The sequence below is a fragment of the Eubalaena glacialis genome, chromosome 11 (genome assembly GCF_028564815.1).
Source record: "Eubalaena glacialis isolate mEubGla1 chromosome 11, mEubGla1.1.hap2.+ XY, whole genome shotgun sequence".
NCBI lineage: Eukaryota > Metazoa > Chordata > Mammalia > Artiodactyla > Balaenidae > Eubalaena > Eubalaena glacialis.
This window is the reverse complement of record NC_083726.1, coordinates 46,896,009-46,916,139: the sequence shown is the minus strand read 5'-3', so window position 1 is coordinate 46,916,139 and position 20,131 is coordinate 46,896,009.

Here is a 20,131-nt window from a genome sequence, read left to right as displayed (position 1 = left end):
TTCCCACTGTATCAGTTCTCACTTTGATTTTGATACTTCCTGGCAACTGAATCATTTCTTTATTATCAAATACTCAAGAAAAAGCTAATATGATTTCCTTAAATTTGAACTTACGTAGAGCAATGAGACAAAGGTGAGGGACAGCAGGGATAAAGTATGATGATGTTGAAAAGCAGAACAGTGGTATTTGCTAAACTGTATCTTGAGTGGTAGCAAGCTCTTTTAAGGAAACCATCATATGTAGTACTTCCTAGAAGTATAAATTTCCTCAGTTTGTGTTTAATTACCTAAGTAAGACTATATTCTAGGAAAAAATTAAAAATACAGATTATTATAGAGGTGCCCCTAGTGTACACCCTCCCAAATGGTAACTATTGCTCTATAGTGTATACTCTTCAATCACCTTTTCTTTATGCACTTATATACATATATATTTACCTATAGAAATACATAATTTTGTGCATTTAAAATTTTTACATAAATTGTGTCTTACTATGCATATGTTTTGCAACTTGCTTTTTTTCTTACCAATATGTCTAGGAGCTCTTATGTGAATATATACACTTTCATTTCTCCCAAATCTCTTTGGGTGTATTTTGCCTTTTTATATAACTTCTGATTCTCCATAAAACCTTCCCCAGGGACTTCCCTGGCTGTCCAGTGGTTAGGACTCCATGCTCCCAAGGCAGGGGGCATGGGTTCGCTCCTTGGTGGGGGAACTGGGGTCCCGCATGCCACGTGGCCTAAAAGGAAAAAAAAAAAAAAAAAAGCTTCCCCAAAGGAATCTGGTCAATTAGGTGGAGTTCACTAGAATCGTAGAATTTAAATGCCAGCCAGTGCTTACCTTAGACAGAGCCAGGGTCTCTTTTAAGCATGTGAATCAGGAAATAAGAAAGGCATCTGCCTACAATTCATTTGAAGTATTTTACTTTTGGCCCCCTGTTGACTGATTAATATATAAAATTCAGGAATTTAGCATATTTTTCTTTATTCAGAATAGGTTTTTACTTGAGGGAAGAAGGAAAAAGAGGGAAGGTATAGTTGATAGGAAAAGAGGACAGGGCAAACTAAAACGAGTCTTTATACAACTTCGAGCAGTTACATAACACAAGACTTCATGCTACCAAAAATTAAGACTTGTTTGATCTGTGCCTTTAATATATAATAAAAAATGAAAGTCCCTCTTCAGATGTCTCCCCACCATCTCACATCCCTCTTTAGAGGGATTATTAACAATTTGGTATGTGTCTGTATCTCTTATATATAAATGTTTTAATTTATATTTGGCCTTTATAAAATTTCAATTCCCTGAAAGCAATTTCTACCCTATGTCAAATTCTGTCCTCAGTCAACTGACCAACTTGCCAAGAACAAACCTGAATCATACCTTTTTTTTTATTTAATTAATTTAATGTATGTATTTATTTTTGGCTATGTTGGGTCTTCGTTGCTGCACGCGGGCTTTCTCTAGTTGCGGCGAGCGGGGGCTACTCTTCATTGAGGTGCACAGGCTTCTCGTTGTGGTGGCTTCTGTTGTTGTGGAGCATGGGCTCTAGGCGCATGGGCTTCAGTAGTTGTGGCTCGCGGGCCCTAGAGCGCAGGCTCAGTAGTTATGGCACACGGGCTTAGTTGCTCCGGGGCATGTGGGATCTTCCCGGACCAGGGCCCGAACCTGTGTCCCCTGCATTGACAGGCAGATTCTTAACCACTGCACCACCAGGGAAGCCCAGAATCATACCTTTTTAAAGAAGGTTAAATCAGTGGTGACATTTCTTGAACTAGAAGTTAACTACCTGACTCTTAAGATGTTTTATGTTTATCGTAAATCAAGCTTAAGGAGTAACTGTAGCATTCTGGGGAAGTCAAATCAAATTTTCGGTTTCTGTCCCCTGTGGAAATGGTGCTGGGAAAAAGGGGTGAGCAAGTCCAAAGTCCTTGATACCCATGTAATTCTGGGTTGTCTCATTCTCTTGGCATATTTTCCTGCTTGGGGAGCATTGCAGTGTCCTCAGCAGTTACTTTATGAGTACTTCTCTGCACTGTCAAGGCTGTAGCTTAGCATGTGAGTGCTGTGACACAAAGTTAAATGTATGTGCTCCAGAACAACAAATTTATTCATATTTGACTTTTAATGAAAATAATTCAGAAAGCAGGTTAAGCACAGGTTTACATGATTTTGTTAATTGTTTCCATATGGTATTTTTTAAAATTTAAAAGATGTTCTGCTAATCATGACTGTTCTATCAATTTCATTCATTAATTGAGTGCCCAGAGCATACACGGGGGAACCAGACTTCCTTTACAGTGAGAGCTTGGAGATGGGGAACTGATTACCATTGCCCACAGTCTAGGATGTAGATGGTTTATCTGTGGATATGAGGTCAGCCAAACACACATGTTCACATTCTACCATTGCCCATAGTCTAGGATGTAGATAGTTTATCTGTGGGTATGAGGTCAGCCAAACACACATGTTCACATTCTGTATTTGATCACATAGATATGTACCAGTCAAACTTTTCAGGTGCAGTAATTAGAATGACAGTAGTTGATAGTGAATTTGACGTAAAGCTGACCAGACTGATTTTGAGTATTGCAAAATAATACATTTTCAAGCCAGATTAAAATAGAGTAACTTGTTTTCTAGCCTCAAGTGGCAATTAAATGATCCTCAAGTCCAAATTGCTTTTCCAAATTTTGTTGTAGCACTGAAGAAACAGATGCCTTTTGCTTGTTTACATGGCTGCTTTTTTTTTTAATCTAGAAAAAAATGCATTTAAAAAAGCAACTGTATTTTTTTCTTTGCCTTTGACAGATGTTGCCTTGTTGCCAGATAGTAACCCAGGACACAATCCATTTCTGAGTCATAGTAGGCTCATTTGGGGAGCATAACATGATAAAACATGTATTTCTAAAGGCACTTTCCAATTTGAGAGTATGGGTTGCCTTTTTCCTACCTGAAATTGAAGATATAGGCCAGAAAGATAGCTTAATGAATATCAGGATTTCCTAATAATCTTTCCAGTGCCTTTTAAGAATATTTTTGATATTACAGTGTATTTTTAAAGTTAAATTATCCAGGTCCCTTCTTGGTCCTTTTGGGAAGAAAATAGAGGGAAATCATTGTTTTTTGAAAAAAAACTATTCCATGAACCAGTTATCAAGAAGTAACTTCTATTCATCTGCATTAATTCATCTGCACTAATTCACAAAAGGTGAATACTTTTAATGATCTAGTGACAGCTCTTCAAAATGTAAAAAGCCTGTAAAGGAAAAACTATATAGTAAGAACAAGATGCTTTGAGGACTTTTGGCTGTCTCCTGGGTGACAAAGTTATTCCTCTTGTCCAAAAACTATACAATGTAAGCTCCCCCCTCCCCATATTGAATCCCATATTGCTGTTTTTAAACCTGAAAATGTTCTTTAGCTGAAGAAGTGGCATTTAGTAGTTCCTCCCTGTCAAAGATCTTAAGGCCAACAGTAGTGGCACAAGAAATTTATTTGTTAAGGACATAATCCTGGATGAACTTTATTGAAGATTGTCAGGTATGGCATTGTTAATTTAGTGAGAACCTATCTTTCGTATGTTGCCTTGAGGTTGACATTTGACAGTCCTAATTCCTCAACATTTGGTTCACTGCTTTGTCACAACTACAGCTGTGCTGCTGCCTCTTCCAATCAAAAATTTAAAAAATTAACTGGATGTAGAATTATTTACAAAATAATCACCATATATAAACAGTTCTCATCTATGGAATGTTTAACAAGGTTATAATTCTAAAATAAGGGGGTGGGGGAGGGGGAATTTCCTTAAATGCAGAACTAAGATAAAGTTCAAGATTTGTGGTGTTGATCGAGAGCTTCATTCAATCTGGTAAGTGATTTTTATTTGTCTTTTTCTATAAACAGTGAATGCTAGGAATATGGGTGAGTTTAATTAGAGAAATAAAATTTGGCAAGGTTTGTGATTCAGAATATTAAAAACCAAGAATGCAAAAATAGCCATTTAAAAACATACTATCAAAGAATCACAGTATTTGTAGCAGTGCTTAAAAAAGGGGGGGGGGGGAGAAAAAGCAGCTCTAAGCCAAGTTCTTTTTTTTTTTTTTTTAAAGCTTGTATTTAATAATAATACCGACATCTGGGGATGTTCTTAGCCTAATAATGACTTATGCTGACAATATTTAAAGTCAGTTTTAACATTATTAGGGAAGACTGAGATTGGTTCTACGACCTTTAGTTACCAAGACTAACCAATATCTTTTTTCAGAGTCAGGTCTTCCCTGCACCCCAATTACAGTCTTTCTCTGTGATCATTAAATTACACAGAAGCTTCCAGCTACTTGGCATTTCTGTGATGAATTCTCAGTTCTTCATATGCTGCAAGTTTTGCTAATGCTGTCCTTGAATTTTCTTACCATCTTTGCCCTCCTTTTTTGTTGTTGTTGGTGTTTGTGGTGGTGGTGGGTGTTTTTTGAAGCTGATCATGGCACTGCCTGTTATCTTTCGGAAACACTTGAACTAGAGAACTTTAGCTATGTACCACCATTTTTGCCCTAATGTTGAAAACTGGGTAGAAGTTAGTGTCCCCAAATTCTTAATTTCTGTTAGAAAATTTTTTAATGTTTTCAGCTTCTTCAGTATTTCAAGGTAATTTAGCTGTTTTTGTTTTCTGGTTACTTTGCAATTAAAACTTGCACATGCCAGTTATTTATAATTAATTCAGTACATTTAATGGGATATTTAAAGCAAACCACTACACTTACTATATTAAGTCAAGTGAATTTTTATGCTATTTTAATGTACATACCAAGAAATGCTAAAAGGAAACTTTGCATGTGCCTGATGGGGCACCCCAACTCAGAATTAAACAGCGAATGGACAGGAAAAGAGGCAAAAGGTAAAATAAACTTGAGTCATAATCTCAGGTTGTCACTTACACTGATTAGCTTTGTAGATGGACATTTGTGTACAGGCATACCTTGTTTCAGTGAGTTTTTGCTTTATTGCACTTCGAAGATTTTTTTTTTTTTTACAAATTGGAGTTTGTGGCAACCCTGTGACAAGCAAGTCTATCAGCGCCAGTTTTCCAACAACATTTGCTCACTTTGTGTGTCACATTTTGGTGATTCTCATGATATTTCAAGCTTTTTCATTATTATTGTATTTGTTATGGTGATCTAGGATCAGTGATCTTTGATTTTACTATTGACATTTTTTGGTGTCTTTTATTTTTGAATTTTATTTTATTTATTTTTATACAGCAGGTTCTTATTAGTTATCCATTTAATACATATTAGTGAATATATGTCAATCCCAATCTCCCAATTCATTCCACCACCACCACCCCACCCCACTTCCCCAATTAGTGTCCACTGTTCTCTACATCTGTGTCTCTATTTCTGCCTTGCAAACCAGTTTATCTGTACCATTTTTCTAGATTCCACATATATGTGTTTGGTGTATTTTAAAATTAAGATGTGTACTTTTTTTTTTAGACATAATGCTATTGCTTACTTCATAGACTACAGTATGGCATAAACATAACTTTTATATACACTGGGAAACCAAAAAATTTGTGCGACTTGCTTTATTGCCATATTTGCTTTATTTTGGTGGTCTGGAATGGAACCTGCAATATCTCCAAGGTATGCCTGTATTTAGGCAAATAAGAAATAATTAAAACTAATTGCACTTATTTTATTTGAGTGATGTGGTCAGAATTCATATCCTGGTCTTATGAACTCATTGGTTAGACCTCCAGATCTCAGTTACCTGTCTTTAATGGTCTTTGATGGTAATCTTAAAATACTAGCACGTTTAAAAACATATGCCTTTTTTTTTTTGACATTTTGAAAAATTAATTTATTTTTTGGTTGCATTGGGTTTTTGTTGCTGCGCGTGGGCTTTCTCTAGTTGTGTTGAGTGGGGGCTACTCTTCGTTGCGGTGCACGGGCTTCTCATTGCGGTGGCTTCTCTTGTTGCGGAGCATGGGCTTCTAGGCACGCGGGCTCAGTAGTTGTGGCTCGTGGGCTCTAGAGCTCAGGCTAAGTAGTTGTGGCGCACGGGCTTAGCTGCTCCGAAGCATGTGGGATCTTCCCAGACCAGGGATCGAACCCGTCTACCCTGCATTGGCAGGCGGATTCTTAACCACTGCACCACCAGGGAAGTCCTTTTTAACATCTTTATTGGAGTATAATTGCTTTACAATGTTGTGTTAGTTTCTGCTGTATAACAAAGTGAATCAGCTATACATATACATATATCCCCATATCCCCTCCCTCTTGCGTCTCCCTCCCACCCTCCCTATCCCACCCCTCTAGGTGGTCACAAAGCACCGAGCTGATCTCCCTGTGCTATGTGGCTGCTTCCCACTAGCTATCTATTTTACATTTGGTAGTGTATATATGTCCATGCCACTCTCTCACTTCGCCCCAGCTTACCCTTCCCCCTTCCCGTGTCAAGTCCATCCTCTACGTCTGCGTCTTTATTCTTGTCCTGCCCCTAGGTTCGTCAGAACCATTTTTTTTTTTAGATTCCTTGTTTATGTGTTAGCATACGGTATTTGTTTTTCTCTTTCTGACTTCACTCTGTGTGACAGACTCTAGGTCCATCCACCTCACTACAGATAACTCAATTTCGTTTCTTTTTAATTTATTTATTTATTATTATTTTTTTGAATTTTATTTATTTTTTTATACATCAGGTTCTTATTAGTCATCAGTTTTATCCACATCAGTGTATACATGTCAATCCCAATCACCCAATTCATCACAGCACCCCCCCCCCCCCCGCCACTTTCCCCCCTTGGTGTCCATACGTTTGTTACCTACATCTGTGTCTCAATTTCTGCCCTGCAGACCGGTTCATCTGTACCATTTTTCTAGGTTCCACATATATGCGTTAATATACGATATTTGTTTTTCTCTTTCTGACTTACTTCACTCTGTATGACTGTCTCTAGATCCATCCACGTCTCAACAAATGACCCAATTTTGTTCATTTTTATGGCTGAATAATATGCCATTGTATATATGTACCACATCTTCTTTATCCATTCATCTGTCGATGGGCATTTAGGTTGCTTCCGGGACCTGGCTATTGTAAATAGTGCTGCAATGAACATTGGGATGCATGTGTCTTTTTGAATTATGGTTTTCTCAGGGTATATGCCCAGTAGTGGGATTGCTGGATCATATGGTAATTCTATTTTTAGTTTTTTAAGGAACTTCCATACTGTTCTCCATAGTGGCTGTATCAGTTTACATTCCCATCAACAGTGCAAGAGGATTCCCTTTTCTCCACACCCTCTCCAGCATTTGTTGTTTGTAGATTTTCTGATGATGCCCATTCTAAGTGGTGTGAGGTGATACCTCATTGTAGTTTTGATTTGCATTTCTCTAATAACTAGTGATGTTGAGCAGCTTTTCATGTGCTTCTTGGCCATCTGTATATCTTCTTTGGAGAAATGTCTGTTTAGGTCTTCTGCCCATTTTTGGATTGGGTTTTTTGTTTTTTTAATATTGAGCTGCATGAGCTGTTTATATATTTTGGAGATTAATCCTTTGTCTGTTGATTCGTTTGCAAATATTTTCTCCCATTCTGAGGGTTGTCTTTTCGTCTTGTTTGTAGTTTCCTTTGCTGTGCAAAAGATTTTAAGTTTCATTAAGTCCCATTTGTTTTTTATTCCATTACTGTAGGAGGTGGATCATAAAAGATCTTGCTGTGATTTATGTCAAAGAGTATTCTTCCTATGTTTTCCTCTAAGAGTTTTATAGTGTCCGGTCTTACATTTAGGTCTCTAATCCATTTTGAGTTTATTTTTGTGTATGGTGTTAGGGAGTGTTCTAATTTCATTCTTTTACATGTAGCTGTCCAGTTTTCCCACCACCACTTATTGAAGAGACTGTCTTTTCTCCATTGTTTATCCTTGCCTCCTTTGTCATAGATTACTTGACCATAGGTGTGTAGGTTTATCTCTGGGCTTTCTTTTTTTTTACATCTTTATTGGAGTATAATTGCTTTACAATGGTGTGTTAGTTTCTGCTCTATAACAAAGTGAATCAGCTATACGTATACATATATCCCCATATCCCCTCCCTCTTGCGTCTCCCTCCCACCCTCCCTGTCCCACCCCTCTAGGTGGTCACAAAGCACTGAGCTGATCTCCCTTTGCTATGTGGCTGCTTCCCAGTAGCTATCGATTTTACATTTGGTAGTGTATATATGTCCATGCCACTCTCTCACTTTGTCCCAGCTTACCTTCCCCATCCCCGTGTCCTCAAGTCCTTTCTCTACATCTGTGTCTTTAATCCTGTCCTGCCCCTAGGTTCTTCATAAACTTTTTTTTTTTTTTTGGATTCCATATATATGTGTTAGCATACGGTATTTGTTTTTCTCTTTCTGACTTACTTTACTCTGTATGACAGACTCTAGGTCCATCCACCTCACTACAAATAACTCAGTTTTGTTTCTTTTTATAGCTGAGTAATGTTCCATTGTATATATGTGCCACATCTTCTTTATCCATTCACCTGTCGATGTATGTCTTATTTTTTAGGAGTTGGGAGTGTGGTATATACACAGTCAATATAAGTTCCAAGGGATATAGGTCGAATATAAGATACAAGGAAGAATTAGTTATTGAAGAAGTGAAAGAACCTCACCATGAGGTTTGAAGAGAACATTAGAATTAGGCTGAGGGATAGTGTCTTATGGCCCTGGGAGGAAAATCTACAAATATTTATTCATTTTGGCTGGGCAGTTTTAAAACCTGCTTTTTGGGGGAATTCCCTGGTTAGGATTCTGGGCTTTCACTGCCGTGGCCCACATTCTATCCCTGGTCGGGGAACTGACATCCCGCAAGTCTCAAGGCATGGCTTGAGCAGACCCCACTGCTTTTTGTCTGTACCTTCCTGAATTTTCAACTTATTTCACTGTATCACACAATTGTTGCTAGCTTTACTTCACCTCATGAAAATTTAATTTGGAAGTTAGAATTTTTAACCACATTTGAAAATGGTCTGGGGAAGAAACATTTGCTTTATCAAGTGGAATTTCTGATTTGATGTAGTATTTTTAAGATGGACACATGACTGATTTATCCTTCCGATATCTAGGTAACTGGTGTAGTTTGGAAATATTTTAACAAGATCTCTAACTATAAAGTAAGAAGACTGATTTTCTTGTATATAGAATTTAATCTGTTTCAGGCATGTAAACATCTTTGGTTTAGATCTGATTTTAAGCTTTAATGGCCATTTCCCCCTTCACATTATACGTAATGTGTATAGTTTTTTTTTGCTTTTTTTTTTTTAAGTATAGTTTTTACATGAAATCATACATAGCTTTAGGAGAACTGTTATGGACAATGAATGAATATTATCAAGAATGTTTAAGCAAACCTGAGACTAAAATTTTTATGTTTTGCCTGCAATTTCATATGTAAATCCAAGAAAAAAACGTATAAGCTGAAAGGCTTACTTTGTTGCAAAATACATATGTGACACTTAAAAAAAAATTATTGTGGTAGGAGAAAGGAATTATATGCTATGAATGAACAGAATTGATAAATTTCTTTTTAGAAGAAAATCAGTTTTGGTTTCATTTGTGAGTGAAACCTGAAAAAAGTGGTATGAATGAATGAATGAATCAGACAGATTCAGAATATAGCAAGCACTTCATGTTTTTATTTTCATAATAAGGGTCAGCCATAAACCACTCTACGCAGAGCATTTTACTGGTGTTCTGAAAGGTGTACAAAATGCACTACTATAATTCATGTCCTCAAGGAACTTAAAAACCTAGGGGAAAATTATGTAACAGATGTGAGGGAATTTAGAGACATTAAAAATGGAGGAGGAGGTAAAATTGTAGCAGATAGTACAAGGCTTAAGAGAGTCAACTGAAAGTAGTATCCTAAAACTAATAAAATCACTGGGTATAAAATTAGCCACAGAAATTAAAAGCTTTCATTCATACAATAGTCAGTTCAAAGATGTAATTGAAGAAAAGGCCCCTTTTAAAGTAAGAACAAAGGAGAGAAAATACCTAGAAATAAACAATATGCAAGACCACAAAAAGAAAACTTTATTTTTTTTTTCTGAAAAGAAAGTTGAAGCACATGAAAAGGCATATCATTCTTGGATAGGAAGACTTAACCTCATACGTGCCAGTTCTTTGTAAATTATTCTATAAACTTAATGCAACCCCAAGAGAACTATCAGGATTTTCTACAGCTAGAAAGCTGATTCCAAATTTCCTGTGAAAAAGAAGCAAGACTAGCCAAGAAAACTCTGAAAAAGCAATAAGGGCAGACTAGTCTTACAAATCATTATATTAGAGAACGCCAATAACTGAAAGAATTTGGTACTGGCATATGACTAGTCAGATCATTAGAACAGAATAGAAAGGTCAAAAATAGACCCAGATGTGGTAATTCAGCACAGAGCAAAGATGACATTTCATTTCAGAGGGGGAGAATATGGTTTAACTCATTAAAGGCAGTAAGACACCTGGTAGCTATTTGGAAGAAAAAAAGTTGGATTCATACCTCATATTATATACCAGAATGAAATCCAGTTTTAAATGTGAAACTGAAATGTTTAAAGTACTTGAAGAAATCATGGGGGAATCTTTAAAGATTTTAGTGTGGTGAAGGCCTTTCTGAAGGCCTTTCTAAATTTGATATAAAATCTAGAAACAATAAAAAGGATAGATTTTCACCATAAATTTATAATAGTGATAAATTATACACTATATAAAATAAATTCTTCATGGCAAAAACCACTATAAGCAAAGTAAAGAAAAATGACAAATATAGAAAAAGTATTTGCAAATCATGTCATGCATTGCTTAAAGAACTCCTAGAATTCAATAAGAAAAAGTTCAACAGTCCAAAAGGAAAAAGGTAAACTAAACTGAATTTTCACAGAAAAGGATACAAATGACTTAAACTGAAAAAAAAAAAAGTTCAGCTTCACTATTAAGAGAAATACAAAATAAAACTATACTGAGAAACTAGTTTTTTAACCTATTTGAACAAGATTTTTTTAATGTTTATGAAACACTGTTATATCCTAGATATCATTGGTCAGAAGTGAGGAACAAGTATTTTTGCTGGTAGAGATGTAAATTGGAACAACCACTGAGGATGGTATTCTGGATTTACTCACTCAACCACCAATTTACCTTCCTAGTCAGAGAAGCTGGGAAATAAATACATTTCCCAGATTTTTTTGTGTGCAGCTAGCATTCTGGAAGCTAATTAGGTTTGCTCAGTTAAATGTTATCTGCATGATTTGAAAAGAGAAATGAGGCAAAGGCCATCTTCTTGAGGTTTTTGTATGTTGCAGGGTTGTGGGAAACATGTTTCCATGCAGCAGTAATTAAGTGTCCATCCTCCAACTTCCTGGATATGGAGGAGTAGTGGTGGTGGCAGCAGCTTCTTAGTCTGACACTTTAATTCCTGGATTGTGCTATTAGATCTTTTCCTCCAGTTTCCCAGGAATGAGAGGTTGTGGGGTGACCTCTGGCTTCCGTTATGGCTCCATGTATGGCCCCAGAGACGGTAGCTCCCTTAGTGAATTGGTTCTGTATCATGGTGGGATTCATTCTGGGAGACTCAGCCTAGATTCCTAGACCTTGCTCATTCAGCCCTTCCATTGACTTTGTAAGCACCAAATTCCCTATAACAAGTGCCTTCCTGTTTAAAATATCTAGAATGGTTTCTGTTTGCTGCATTGAAAACTGACTGATCAATTTGATAGCAGCAATCAGAATTGTAAGTATACTTCCTTTTAACCTAGTCTAGGAATATATCCTATAGGTATGCTTGTATATGAAGGAAATGAGTTTGTACAAGGTTTTTCAATGCATTGTTTGTAAACTGTCATCAGTAGAGGAATTGTAAAATCAATTATATTGCATGCATATAATAGAATTTTACAGGTAGCTGTAAAAAAGAATGAGAAGGCTTTGTGTATTTGAAGGAAACAATCAACAGGGCATATTACTTGGAAAAATAAAAGCCAGGGGGCAGAACTGTGTATACTGTTTTAAAAAAATTAATTAGCTTTGTTGAAGTATAATAGACATAAAGTACATATTTAAAGTGTGCAATTTGATACATTTGACCCACGAAACCATCATCACAAAGATAATGAACATATCCATCACGCCCCACCCAAAGTTCACTTATGCATCTTTGTAATCCTTTTCCCCAAATCTCTGCTTTCCTTTACAACACATTAGTTTGAATTTTCTAGAATTTTATATAAATGAAATCATACAGTGTGTATACTTTTGAGTCTGGCTTCTTTCACTCTGCATAATTATGTTAAGGCTCATCCATGTTGTTGTGTTTATTCTTTTTTTTTTTATGCTAAGTAATATCCTTTTGTATGCACATACTACTTTTTGTTTATTCCTTCATTTGTGGATGGACATTCGCGTTGTTTTCCGTTTGTGGCTATTAAAATAAAGCTTCTGTAAACATTAGTGTACAAGTCTTTGTAAACACAGATGCTTTTATTTCTCTTGGGAAACTACCTATGGATAAAATGGCTGGATTATTTGGTAGGTGTATATTTAACTTTTCAAGAAACTGCCAAAGTGTTTTCCAAAGTAATTGTACCATTTTACATTCCTACCAGCAGTATGAGAGTTTCAGTTCCTCCACACCTTGCCAACACTTAATATGGTCAGTCTCTTTATTATAACTTTTCTAATAGGTATGTATATCATTGTGGGTTTTTTTTTTAACATCTTTATCGGAGTATAATTGCTTTACAATGGTGTGTTAGTTTCTGCTTTATAACAAAGTGAATCAGTTATACATATACATATGTCCCCATATCTCTTCCCTCTTCCAGCTCCCTCCCTCCCACCCTCCCTATCCCACCCCTCTAGGTGGTCACAAAGTACTGAGCTGATCTCCCTGTGCTATGCAGCTGCTTCCCACTAGCTATCTATTTTACGTTTGGTAGTGTATATATGTCCATGCCACTCTCTCACTTTGTCCCAGCCTACCCTTCCACATCCCCATATCCTCAAGTCCATTCTCTAGTAGGTCTGCATCTTTATTCTCGTCTTCCCCTAGATTCTTCATGACCATTTTTTTTTTTTTTTTTTTAGATTCCATATACATGTGTTAGCATACGGTATTTGTTTTTCTCTTTCTGACTTACTTCACTCTGTATGACAGACTCTAGGTCCATCCACCTCACTACAAATAACTCAATTTCGTTTCTTTTTATGGCTGAGTAATATTCCATTGTATATATGTGCCACATCTTCTTTATCCATTCATCTGTTGATGGACACTTAGGTTGCTTCCATGTCCTAGCTATTGTAAATAGAGCTGCAATGAACATTTTGGTACATGACTCTTTTTGAATTATGGTTTTCTCAGGGTATATACCCAGTAGTGGGATTGCTGGGTCGTATGGTAGTTCTATTTTTAGTTTTTTAAGGAACCTTCATACTGTTCTCCATAGTGGCTGTATCAATTTACATTCCCACCAACAGTGCAAGAGTGTTCCCTTTTCTCCACACCCTCTCCAGCATTTATTGTTTGTAGATTTTTTGATGATGGCCATTCTGCCCAGTGTGAGATGATATCTCATTGTACTTTTGATTTGCATTTCTCTAATGATTAAGGATGTTGAATATTCTTTCATGTGTTTGTTGGCAATCTGTATATCTTCTTTGGAGAAATGTCTATTTAGGTCTTCTGCCCATTTTTGGATTGGGTTGTTTTTTTGATATTGAGCTGCATGAGCTGCTTGTAAATTTTGGAGATTAATTCTTTGTCATTTGCAGATATTTTCTCCCATTCTGAGGGCTGTCTTTTCATCTTGTTTATGGTTTCCTTTGCTGTGCAAAAGCTTTTAAGTTTCATTAGGTCCCGTTTGTTTATTTTTGTTTTTATTTCCATTTCTCTAGGAGGTGGGTCAAAAAGGATCTTGCTGTGATTTATGTCATAGAGTGTTCTGCCTATGTTTTCCTCTAAGAGTTTGATAGTATCTGGCCTTACATTTAGGTCTTTAATCCATTTTTAGTTTATTTTTGTGTATGGCATTAGGGAGTGTTCTAATTTCATTCTTTTACATGTAGCTGTCCAGTTTTCCCAGCATCACTTATTGAAGAGGCTGTCTTTTCTCCACTGTATATTCTTGCCTCCTTTATCAAAGATAAGGAGACCATACGTGCATGGGTTTATCTCTGGGCTTTCTATCCTGTTCCATTGATCTATATTTCTATTTTTCTGCCAGCACCATACTGTCTTGATTACTGTAGCTTTGTAGTATAGTCTGAAGTCAGGGAGCCTGATTCCTCCAGCTCCGTTTTTCTTTCTCAAGATTGCTTTGGCTATTCGGGGTCCTTTTTTTTTTTTTTTTTTTTTTTTTTTAAAAAACCAGTGCCTGGGCCTCATGCCTAGAAATTCTGTTTTAATTGGTGTGAAGTGGGGTTGGGATCAGCAGGGATTTTTTTTGTTTTTTTTTTCACTGCACATTTTTTATTATTATTTTTTAAATTAATTTATTTATTTTTGGCTGTGTTGGGTCTTTGTTTCTGTGCGAGGGCTTTCTGTAGTTGCGGCAAGCGGGGGCCACTCTTCATTGCGGTGCGCGGGCCTGTCACCATCGCGGCCTCTCCTGTTGTGGAGCACAGGCTCCAGACACGCAGGCTCAGTAGCTGTGGCTCACGGACCCAGTTGCTCCGCGGCACGTGGGATCCTCCCAGACCAGGGCTCGAACCCGTGTCCCCTGCATTGGCAGGCAGATTCTCAACCACTGCGCACCAGGGAAGCCCCTATTCTGGGTCTTTTGTGTTTCCATACAAATTGTGAAATTTTTTATTCTAGTTCTGTGAAAAATGCCCGTGGTAGTTTGATAGGGATTGCATTGAATCTGTAGATTGCTTTGGGTAGTAGAGTCATTTTCACAATGTTGATTCTTCCAATCCAAGAACATGGTATATTCTCCATCTATTTGTATCATCTTTAATTTCTTTCATCAGTGTCTTATAATTTTCTGCATACAGGTCTTTTGTCTCCTTAGGTAGGTTTATTCCTAGATATTTTATTCTTTTTGTTGCAATGGTAAATGGGAGTGTTTTCTTAATTTCACTTTCAGATGTTTCATCATTAGTGTATAGGAATGCTAGAGATCTCTGTGCATTAATTTTGTATCCTGCTACTTTACCAAATTCATTGATTAGCTCTAGTAGTTTTCTGGTAGCATCTTTAGATTTTCTATGTATAGTATCATGTCATCTGCAAGCAGTGACAGCTTTACTTCTTCTTTTCCTATTTGGATTCCTTTTATTTCTTTTTCTTCTCTGATTGCTGTGGCTAAAACTTCCAAAACTATGTTGAATAATAGTGGTGAGAGTGGGCAACCTTGTCTTCTTCCTGATCTTAGTGGAAATGGTTTCAGTTTTTCACCATTGAGAACGATGTTGGCTCTGGGTTTGTCATATATGGCCTTTATTATGTTGAGGAAACTTCCCTCTATGCCTACTTTCTGGAGGGTTTTTATCATAAATGGGTGTTGAATTTTGTCAAAAGCTTTCTCTGCATCTATTGAGATGATCATATGGTTTCTCTTCTTCAATTTGTTAATATGGTGTATGTATCACATTGATTGATTTGTGTATATTGAAGAATCCTTGTATTCCTGGGATAAACCCCACTTGATCATGGTGTATGATCCTTTTAATGTGCTGTTGGATTCTGTTTGCTAGTATTTTGTTGAGGATTTTTGCGTCTATGTTCATCAGTGATATTGGCCTGTAGTTTTCTTTCTTTGTGACGTCTTTGTCTGGTTTTGGTATAAGGGTGATGGTGGCCTCGTAGAATGAGTTTGGGAGTGTTCCTCCCTCTGCTACATTTTGGAAGAGTTTGAGAAGGATAGGTGTTAGCTCTTCTCTAAATGTTTGGTAGAATTCACCTGTGAAGCCATCTGGTCCTGGGCTTTTGTTTGTTGGAAGATTTTTAATCACAGTTTCAATTTCAGTGCTTGTGATTGGTCTGTTTATATTTTCTATTTCTTCCTGGTTCAGTCTCGGAAGGTTGTGCTTTTCTAAGAATTTGTCCATTTCTTCCAGGTTGTCCATTTTATTGGCATATAGTTGCTTGTAGTAATCTCTCATGATCCTTTGTATTTCTGCAGTGTCAGTTGTTACTTCTTTTTCATTTCTAATTCTATTGATTTGAGTGTTCTCCCTTTTTTTCTTGATGAGTCTGGCTAATGGTTTATCAATTATGTTTGTCTTGTCAAAGAACCAGCTTTTTGTTTTATTGATCTTTGCTATCGTTTCCTTTATTTCTTTTTCATTTATTTCTGATCTGATCTTTATGATTTCTTTCCTTCTGCTAAATTTGGGGCGTTTTTTGTTCTTCTTTCTCTAATTGCTTTAGGTGTAAGGTTAGGTTGTTTATTTGAGATGTTTCTTGTTTCTTAAGGTAGGATTGTATTGCTATAAACTTCCCTCTTAGAACTGCTTTCACTGCATCCCATAGGTTTTGGGTCATCGTGTTTTCATTGTCACGTGTTTCTAGGTATTTTTTGATTTCCTCTTTGATTTCTTCAGTGATCTCTTGGTTATTAAGTAGTGTGTTGTTTAGCCTCCATGTGTTTGTATTTTTTACAGATTTTTTCCTGTAATTGATATCTAGTCTCATAGTGTTGTGGTTGGAAAAGATACTTGATATGATTTCAGTTTTCTTAAATTTACCAAGGCTCGATTTGTGACCCCAGATATGACCTATCCTGGAGAATGTTTCATGAGCAGTTGAGAAGAATGTGTATTTTGTTGTTTTTGGAGGAATGTCCTATAAATATCAATTAAGTCCATCTTGTTTAATGTATCATGTAGAGCTTGTGTTTCCTTATTTATTTTCATTTTGGATGATCTGTCCATTGGTGAAAGTGGGGTGTTAAAGTCCCCTACTATGATTGTGTTCCTGTCGATTTCCCCTTTTATGGCTGTTAGTACTTGCCTTATGTATTGAGGTGCTCCTATGTTGGGTGCATAAATATTTACAATTGTTATATCTTCTTCTTGGATTAATCTCTTGATCATTATGTAGGGTCCTTCTTTGTCTCTTGTAATAGTCTTTATTTTAAAGTCTATTTTGTCTGATATGAGAATAGCTACTCCACCTTTCTTTTGATTTCCATTTGCATAGAATATCTTTTTCCATCCTCTCACTTTCAGTCTGTATGTGTCCCTAGGTCTGAAGTGGGTGTCTTGTAGACAGCATATATACGGGTCTTGTTTTTGTATCCATTCAGCCAGTCTATGTCTTTTGGTTGGAGCATTTAATCCATTTACACTGAAGGTAATTATCGATATGTATGTTCCTATTACCATTTTCTCAGTTGTTTTGGGTTTGTTATTGTAGGTCTTTTCCTTCTCTTGTGTTTCCTGCCTAGAGAAGTTCCTTTAGCATTTGTTTTAAAGCTGGTTTGGTGGTGCTGAATTCTCTTAGCTTTTGCTTGTCTGTAAAGGTTTTAATTTCTCCATCAAATCTGAATTGAGACCCTTGCTGGGTAGAGTAATCTTGGTTGTAGGTTTTTGTCCTTCATCACTTTAAATATGTCCTGCCACTCCCTTCTGGCTTGCAGAGTTTCTGCTGAAAGATCAGCTGTTAACCTTATGGGGATTCCCTTGTGTGTTATTTGTTGTTTTTCCCTTGCTGCTTTTAATATTTTTTTCTTTGTATTTAATTTTTGATAGTTTGATTAATATGTGTCTTGGCGTGTTTCTCCTTGGCTTTATCCTGTATGGGACTCTCTGTGCTTCCTGGACTTGATTAACTATTTCCTTTCCCGTATTAGGGACATTTTCAACTATAATCTCTTCCAGTATTTTCTCAGTCCCTTTCTTTTTCTCTTCTTCTTCTGGAACCCCTATAATTCGAACGTTGGTGCATTTAATGTTGTCCCAGAGGTCTCTGAGACTGTCCTCAATTCTTTTCATTCTTTTTTCTTTATTCTGCTCTGCAGTAGTTATTTCCACTATTTTGTCTTCCAGGTCACTTATCCGTTCTTCTGCCTCAGTTATTCTGCTATTGATCCCTTCTAGAGAATTTTTAATTTCATTTATTGTGTTGTTCATCACTGTTTGCTTGCTCTTTCATTATTCTAGGTCCTTGTTAAACGTTTCTTGTATTTTCTCCATTCTATTTCCAAGATTTTGGATCATCTTTACTATCATTATTCTGAATTCTTTTTCAGGTAGACTGCCTATTTCCTCTTCATTTGTTAGGTCTGGTGGGTTTTTGCCTTGCTCCTTCATCCGCTTTGTGTGTCTCTGTCTTCTCATTTTGCTTAACCTACTGTGTTTGGGGTCTCCTTTTCGCAGGCTGCAGGTTCTTAGTTCCCGTTGTTTTTGGTGTCTGTCCCCAGTGGCTACGGTTGTTTCAGTGGGTTGTGTAGGCTTCCTGGTGGAGGGGACTAGTGCCTATGTTCTGGTGGATGAGGCTGGATCTTGTCTTTCTGGTGGGCAGGTCCACGTCTGGTGGTGTGTTTTGGGGTGTCTGTGGCCTTATTATGATTTTAGGCAGCCTCTCTGCTAATGGATGGGGTAGTGTTCCTGTCTTGCTAGTTGTTTGGCATAGGGTGTCCAGCACTGTAGCTTGGTGGTCGTTGAGTGGAGCTGGGTCCTGGAGTTGAGATGGAGATCTCTGGGCGATTTTTGCCGTTTGATATTACGTGGAGCTGGGAGGTCTCTGGTGGACCAGTGTCCTGAACTTGGCTCTCTCACCTCAGAGGCACAGCCCTGACGCCTGGCTGGAGCACCAAGAGCCTGTCATCCACACGGCCAGGTACCTTGGGAGTTTCTTGCCTTTTGGTAGGTCTGAGGTCTTCTGCCAGGGTTCAGTAGGTGTTCTGTAGGAGTTGTTCCACATGTAGATGTATTTCTGATGTATTTGTGGGGAGGAAGGTGACCTCCACGTCTTACTCTTCCGCCATCTTGAAGCTCCTCCCTCTATCCTTGTTTACATAGAAAGTTTTTCTGTCATTGAAATGTATTTTCATAAAGACAATACTAACAAAAACAAGGTACCTGTGACCAAAATTATATAACCTTTGATTAACCGTACTTACCTGCTCATAAGTCAAATGTGGTGAATTTGTTAGCATGCCTCAGGTAGTACCTGTAGCATATATTTATCCTGAATCCACACTGAATCACAGAATTATGGAAAGTTCCCTTGGGAATAATACTACACCAAGAAACTCATATACTCCCTTTTCAAGATACTAAGTTTCACTTTATGAATTTGAAATTGCATTCCAAGAATGAATTTTCTTTTGTACTGAACTGTGCCTTTTATAAAGGTTATTATTCTACATGCAATTATCCAGAATTACTCAATATGCAAGCTTGAAACAAGGCTTAAGTTAGCTGCTTTGTGGTGAAAAATGAACAACAAGGTACCATTGAATAAGAAGAATTAACCTACAATAAGTACCATGACCCCCTAATAGAATTCATGCTCCTCTTTCTAATTTACCGTCTGAAAGTAACATAAAGGTTGAAAGAACTGGTTGATAATTAACCTTTTAGAAAGCTTCAAGGAAGAAGAATTTTTTTTTTTTTTTTTTTTTTTTTTTTTTTTTTTTTAGTTGCTATTAGTGTCCCATAAAGTAACCATTGAGTACTTGGTCTTGCTCTTATGTACCTCAAGTGTCTGGATCCAATTACTAGTCATAACCGCACACACACACACACACACACACACACACAACAGTGACAGGGACTGTCTATGGCTCAGTATTACTAAAGAGGACATTAAGCAACCATTGGGGACATTTTGCTTCTCTCAATAGACGTTCTTTTTCCCTGGTAGCCTTGCCCCATTTCTCAAGGATTACCTATTTCAGTGGTTCTCAACCCTGACTGTACATTAGAATCATCTGAAGAATTCAAAAATATGTCTGTGCTTGGTCCCTAGCCCTGATCAACATTTCTGGGAGTGGGGTCCAGGTATCAATATAGAAACTCCCCAAGTGATCTGAATGGGGATTTAGGCTTGAGAACTATGTCCTCTGTCCTTTCTTTGTACTTCTTTCCTTCCTCTATCTTTGGTTTAAACCTACCATTTTCAAACTTCCT